Here is an 8,080-nt window from a genome sequence, read left to right on the forward strand (position 1 = left end):
CATAACAGCTAGGCAATGAGTGCAAGACTATGTCAATAGCCAATTCCTCATCGAAGTTCACATTGAGTTTCTGCAAACGATCCACATAATGTTGCATGCGTTGCAAGTGGGTCGTGACGGACTCTCCATCCTTCATCTTGCTGGTTATGAGGGACTTGACTATCTCGTATCTCTCTTGACGAGCTCGTTGATGGTACTTCTCCATCAAGTTCTTGTTCATCTCATATGGCCAGTAGTCCTCATAAAACCTTTGCAGCTCAGGAGTCATAGTATCCACCATGATGCATGACACTTTGGTTGCATCATTGCAATGTCTCCTATACTCAACTATTTCTTTAGGAGTAGCAGTTGTTTCATCAATCTCGTTCAGCTCTTTCTCGAGAACATATTCCTTGTCCTCAAAGCCCAAAGCCATCTTGATGTTACGCATCCAATCATTATAATTGGAGCCATCAAAGATGACCTTGGAACAGATGCTCAAGAGCGATAAGTTGTTGGAGGAACCAGAAACATTGTTGGAAGTTGACATCTGAAAAAGAAGAAGGACAAGTTTTGATTAGATAAGAAAATCCTCAATATAACACCTAAATGAAATATTAAGGCTAGGATCCAACTAAATAATTCACAATTCAGAAGAGGGATGTCGTAATCTAATTGTAAATTACTTAAAGGTAGGTAAATGACGATTTACCAATTTCACCACGAAAAACGAAATTTGAATGAATTAGGTTTTAAATGACATTCGTAGATCTTTTGAGATTCATTGAACTATTTAATGGCATGTTTAATCTCGATTATGTCATTTCCATTTGTGACTGGGATACAGAGGATCACAAACAAGGTGTGAATAACCATGCAAATTAGCTTGTTACTCTCGATGTCATTTATCACCTAATTAATGTGTCGGTTAGCCACACACGCTCCATTAATCAATGATAATTTACGAGACACCCATTGCCACCCTTTATAAGTCCATATTAGTGTGCCGGTTAACCACACACGCTCCACTAACGACTTTATAAAGTGCAATGTGCAATTTCATGGATTAGCATCAAATTCACATTTTCCTAAAGTAAATGTGATTGGGAATTTATAGAAAACATTTAGTTACTTTATTAATTTCATTATACTTATTAATGAGAATTAAGTGTCTTATCAAACCCTTTTGGCTAACGACCCTCCACCAATCAAGGGAGCGGTGGGGTAAGAGTGGATACCTAATAACGGTCATTTTATAGACCGTTTCCTTAAACTCCACTTATAGATCGACTTCGTGAATGAGGCGTACTAGCGGTTCGACTGATTTGTCTTATATATATATATATATATATATATATATATATATATATATATATATATATATATATATATATATATATATATATATAGTAATATTAGACCTTTAATGTTACACATATAATATAAGGGTGTATTTTTTAAACTTTTCAAAAATACTAAGGTTTTATAATTTTTTAACATCGAATTAAACCATTTAATTTTAAAAGATTAAATTCCAAATATTTGACAATTATTTATTAAGTACAATTAATATTCAAATTAATTATTTTAAACTTAAAATTGATTAATTATATTAATCACAAAATAATTAACTTAGTCAAACATTTATCTCCTAATTTCCTGACATTCAATTTATCATCAAAACAAATTTGGAAGATAAACATGGAAAGTAATAATTGATGAGGACATCAAATTACAATTTAAAATATTCAGGTTTAAACAATTAAACATTATTATGGTAATTATCCTAATCAATCCATGAGATATTTGAAAAATTGAATTTTTAGGATCTGACAGCTCAACACGCCGTGTAGGATGATCTCCACGACATGTTGGATGAACATAATGCAGATTCTGAAAAACTTTTCTAGTTCAAGTTCATATAAGTATCCATTTAATAGAAGATTAAACCTACTCTTTGATACTACTGATGGGTTTTAGCATAAACATACAATCCTATGTGTGCATGCAATGTAATTTGATCTATGTCTTCTCTAATTGAACATACAATATGAACAACAACATGCAAACCCTAGGTCTATGTAATATAATCGAAAATCACATGATAAGGATTAAGATACATACCTTTGGTTGTTATGTAGTAATAACAATCCAAAACCTTGTAGATCTTGAAGCTTGAGAGCAAGTATCACAAGTGTAATACCTCTAATGGATCACAAACACACTTAGCAAGAAGATGAATTATGAGAAGGAAGTAGAAAATCTACATTTCGGCTGTAACTCTCTAGGGTTTCAAGGTGGCCGAAAATCATAAGTGAAAGGGTCTTTATATAGTAAGGCGACTTAGAGCCAAAGCTAGGGTTAGGATAAGGATACCCTAATTGCTTTGCTTAAGGACCAAGCAAGCCTTAAACCTTCCATAAGATAGCATATGGCCGAAAATTCTAGAGCCTCTCTAGAAGATTTTCGTCCAAGCCTCTTAGGAAGGTTCTAGGGCTTGTTCATAATATATTAATAAATCATTTATTTCAATTTATTAATCAAATTAATAAGTTCTTCCTATTTCTCAACTAATCATCCTGTCTAGTTGCTAGTGTGAAGGCAACCCAAAAGGACTAAAGTACTATCAATTCAAGTACATACCAAATATAGTTATAAGCTTAGATACCTAATCCAATAATATTTGTATTTGATACTTGATTTTGATATGGGTTTTGCTTTAAAACAATGGTTTCTCTAATTTAAAAATGAAAATTTTTATCGTGATTTTGGGGATGTTACAATAACGACTTGTGACTATAAATATAAGTTACACTGAAAGCAAAAGAGTGTAGCTTAACTTACAGATGTTATAGCGAAAACCAGGTAATTGTGTTGGCAGGCGTCCAGCCTGATAACTATTAGTTTCCGGGTACTTAGGAACCCCAAAGCTAACCAAAATATCCTAAACACTAAGAACTTTCAAGATTACAACTTAGAGAATCAAAGGGGAGTTTGTTGGAGGTGTGAGGGAAGAATGACACTTAAAATCTATTTATAGGCATTTATGGGCATATGCGCGCTGCGCGCCGTCCACCTACCACCGCGCCTAAGCGTGGTCGGCAAGGGCACCCCCTAGAACGTGGCTGAATCTGGTCTAATTATTCCGGGTAAAATCACAGATCTTTAAAAATTCATATCTTCCTCATACGAGTTCCATTTTCAACATTATTTATATCTACAAGTAGGTATTTCCGAGTACTACAACTTTCATTTAGACCCCGTTGACTAATTCTCAACTGATCTTAAATTTAATAGTCTACGAAGATTACACTGTTAACGACCGTGTAAAATTCATAACCTTTACATACGGACTCCATTTTCAACTGTATTTATATTGTTGAGCTCTTATAAACGAGATCTTCAACTTTCGTTTAGATTGTTTTGACTAATAATCAACCGATTGGAATTTTGATTCCTGTGCCCACACTACTGCGCTGAAAATTTGAAAAATCATAACTTCCTCATATGAAGCCAGATTTGGACGTTCTCTATATGCATGCTCCTGGTTTAACAACTACTGCGGCTTTCGTTTAGATTGCTTAGGCTAATAATCAACCTACCTAAAATTTATTTTTTACAATACGCTAAGCCGTGTCGGTTTAATCGCAAAACTTCTAAGAAGCATAACTTCTTCATACGAAGTCGGATTTAAGCATTCTATATATCTACGAAAATCGTATCAGTATTTCCTACATGTTTATGACGATTACTTGGGCTAGAGGGTGTTATATTTCTACTTCGAATCTTAGCAATGACAATTTATATTGGATTCTCCGGAAGTATGAAAATGTGGAGTTACAAAAAAAACTAACTTATCTTATCTTTCCCTTTTTCTTTTAACAATTATATATATATATATATATATATATATATATATATATATATATATATATATATATATATATAACAGTTTTATTTGTTGTTTATTTTTATATTTTTATATATTATATATATTGCAATAAATGAAAATATTTTTTTAGCACATGTCACATTCTCATTGATTTGGCCACATGTCATTTTGTAGTTATTTTTAATTAAACTATAACACCTATAAAATTCAAGCAAATTTAAAACTTTTAAAAACATTTAAAACCATTAAGTTATTACAATTTATTTTCAAAATAGTTTAAACATGAGAGTATCCCCAGAATCAAATCATGAAACTATAAGGAGGTGCACGATCACGCCTTCGCCTTCCTACGATCATCAGAAGTACCTGAAACAAAATCAACAACTGTAAGCCCGAAGCTTAGTGAATTCCCCCAAAATACCAACGCCATACAATCATAATCATATCATATAAACAAACACATCATGCATAATGAGCCATCAGTCTGACTGGACCACCTCACAGGCCATCAGTCTATCTGGACCGCTCTCCGAGCCTTCGACATGTCTGGACCGCCTCTCAGGGACTTCAGCCTACCCGGACTGCTCGTCGGGCCTTCGACCTGACTAGTATGCCCTAACCGGGTCTGCAGTCTATCCGGTCCGCCCTGGGTATCTTGTCCTACATCACAAAGTAGGACCTGCCTCAACCCAATCCCCCAAACCAACAAACATATGCACATAAATATCATACGCTAGCTACAATGTACAGATAATCATACAGATCTAACAAATCACTAACATGGCAACCATCCTATAACCAGGATACAGATCTAACCAATTACTAACATAGCAACCATCCTATAACCAGGATACAGATCTAACCGATAACTAACATAGCAACCATCCTATAACCAGGATACCGATCTAATAGATTACTAACATAGCATAATCCTATAACCAGGATACCGATCTAACAGATCACTAACATAGCAACCATCCTATAACCAGGATACAGAGCATAAAGGGCTGATCGTGGTGCCTTAGACCCTGTTGATATAGTGAGAAGAACTCACCTCACAAGTAGCTCAAAATGATAATGTCAAACTCCTCCAAATACATCTCCAACTCCAACACCTACATCCACCAATGATCCACTTCCATCAATTCCCAAATTACTAAAATACCCCCAGAAGTCAAACTGGTCATCCCTTGGTCAAATTCAAAGTCAACGGTCAAGGTCAATAGTCCATGTTGACCCAACTCGTCGAGTGCAGCTCAATGACTCGTCGAGTCCTTCCAGAACTTGAGAAATCGTGAAAACCCTAGTTGACTCGCCGAGTTTCCAGACAACTCGTCGAGTCCATGCGTGTCCAAATGTCGAGAAAACCCTAACTGACTCGTCGAGTCGTCTCACTGACTCGCCGAGTCCATGCAGAAACCCACCACATCCAATCTTCATCCGACTCGTCGAGTTGACCATGCAACTCGTCGAGTCCCTTCAGTCCATTTCTTATTTAGACGATTTTAAGCTACGTCAAAGGTCCAAATTGCAGATCTAACCTCCTAGGGCATGATTTTCATGTAAAGTTGCAAACTTTACGTACATGTATGGTCCTAAATGCCAAAACCAAGCTAAGGGAAAGGTTTAACCCAAAGAGAAGGGCCAAAGCTTTCTAAATATGATAACATTATGACTATAGGGACTTAGAGGAGTCCAGCTCTGAAGTTACAACTTCATATCATGCCCAATACCCAAAATAACCCACAACCAACTAGAAAATGGCCCTAAAGCTTTACATGAAGAGATCTAGCTAAAGATAAGTCAAGGTAATGACTTGTTACCTTCAGAATGATGCCAAGATGAAGTAGAGTCAGATCCACAAGCTTCTCTTTGCTCCAAGCTCCTTACACTTCAAGCCTTCTTCACAAAATCCACCTTCCAAGCTTCTTTACACACAAAAATAGAGAGTAGGCGAGATTAGGGTTTTCTGAGCTCAAGAGGGACGGTAAGGGAGGCTGAGGGAGGCTAATGACCCTTTAAATAGGGTGCAAAACCCTGTAAATTAGGGTTTCATCTTCCAGCTCCTACTCGTCGAGTCGAGGTCCTCCGACTCGTCGAGTAGACCTCATAAATCACGTGGGCTGACTAAAACTATACACGACGAGTTGGGGCCTCTAACTCATCGAGTAGACTTCTTTAATTGCATGAAATCCCTAAAATCTCCTTCTCGGAAATCGGGATGTTACATAAAATTTTTCCACATGATATTTTGTGGTTTTTTCTATTTTATTAATTTCACATAGTATTTATAGATCAAACAAACTTTCCTTTATTTGATGTAATGAATTGATTTTCATTTTAAGAATGCAATAATTGACTCACTTTATTCAAAATTCAAAATTTTGATATTTTATTTCCAACTTAATATAATTACTCTATTAATGTAAAATATTATCTTAGTATTGGTAGATTTTTAAAATGATTATTATAATACATTTATTTGTTATTTTAAATATTATGTTAAATTGAAAACATAAATCATATTATTAAATTAATTTATAAAAAAATATATTCAAATACTACTTTTCAAAATAGTTAAAAATATTTAAACATTGTAAATGTAGAATGACAATATGTGACTGGCCCGACCACCCTTGGGCTGGAATATCAATATGTCGAATCCGATCAACCACCAGATTGAAATCCTCAGGATTTGTCGGCCTACCGCCTCAACCCTACTGCTCCTCCTGGCCTTCGTGCCTAAGACTTACAGTCGTCCCGCACCGGGTATCTTGGCCTACTGCTGCAACCCTACTGCTCCTCTCGAGTCTCCGTGCCTACGACTTACAGTCGACGCGCACCGGGTATCTTGGCCTACTGCATTGAGCAGGACCGCCTCAACCCTCCCAACACAATGTGTTGCCATAGATAATCAGGAGCAAGATCTAACCCGGTTCTCAGAACCTAACAGACAGGGATGCTCTAACCCAGCAACCCTCGATTCCTACAGATGATATCATACGTTTCGTCTGCCACTCGCGATCCACCCTACAAGAAAAAGTTTTCCCCTGTTTACCTCAACGACCTCCAGAGTGCATGCCTCACACGGATACAATTGCGATACCCAATGCAAGTTTCCACTATAAGCCATCTTGAAAGGGCCGTCCATGAAACCACCCCAAGTTTCTGACTGAAACTATCACAAGTCATGCAGAAAAGACCCTTGAATAGGTCGATAGCGAACCTTTCACAATCCGAATCCATATGATACACCAAAACCTTAATATAACCTTTGACTATTTGCCATGCCATTACCAATCTCCGGAGCGACGAAAGAAGATGATCAACCAAGAACTTCCACATTACATTCGATCCCTAACAATAACTTGCGAAAATGCAAGAATACGGGGCAGACATTTCACAGATTCAATCTGACACCCGACTGGTACTTCCAACGGCCCTTGCCCGTTCCCTATTCAAACCAACTAATTAATGGGTCTTCCGATCTCCATCAACGCGTCACACTGAGAGTATCACAAAGAAATTAAATGATCAGTCATGGCCATTTGGCCTGCAGCCCATGACTGGAATGCCCCTACCAGGTCCTCAGTCCATGGATGAAATGCTCCTGATCTCTTACCGACCTTGTCGGTATTACATTGCTTGTCCATCCTCATGAGTCCTAGAGATACTCTCCTCCTTTCACTGCCTTGAGGGGACCTAATTGCCGTCCCACTCAACACCAAACAAGCATCACAATACATAAGTCCTACCATACACAATTTCCTTATAGAACAAATTGTTGCCCAAGAGTCTTCAGGTTCTCCTACATGACCACCGTCATTCCCGAAGGGCACTCCATAGGTGATAACCAGTAAGCACAACTAACATACAATTCCACAAGTGATAGTCAGAAAACAGCGCGCTTAATACCAGAACGTAGATCTAATAGAATACACGTAGGGTCTTCAGCATGACTGGACTGCCTCACCGGGCCTTTAGACTATCTGGACCACTCTCAGAACCTTCAGCATGTCTGGTCCGCCCTTACCGGGCCTTCAGCCTGTCTGGACCGTTCTGCGGGCCTTCGACCTGACCGGTATGCCCCGTCGGCCTTCAGTCTATACGGACCGCCCTAAGTCTGTTGAGCATAACCTTGGACCCATCCTGGTGCCCTCTCCCATATAGCCAGCTCTCCCCCACTTGGGGTTTCGAACTCCTGATCCA

The sequence above is a fragment of the Lactuca virosa genome, chromosome 1 (genome assembly GCF_052849685.1).
Source record: "Lactuca virosa cultivar CGN04683 chromosome 1, Lactuca_virosa_CGN04683_v6, whole genome shotgun sequence".
Taxonomy (NCBI): domain Eukaryota; kingdom Viridiplantae; phylum Streptophyta; class Magnoliopsida; order Asterales; family Asteraceae; genus Lactuca; species Lactuca virosa.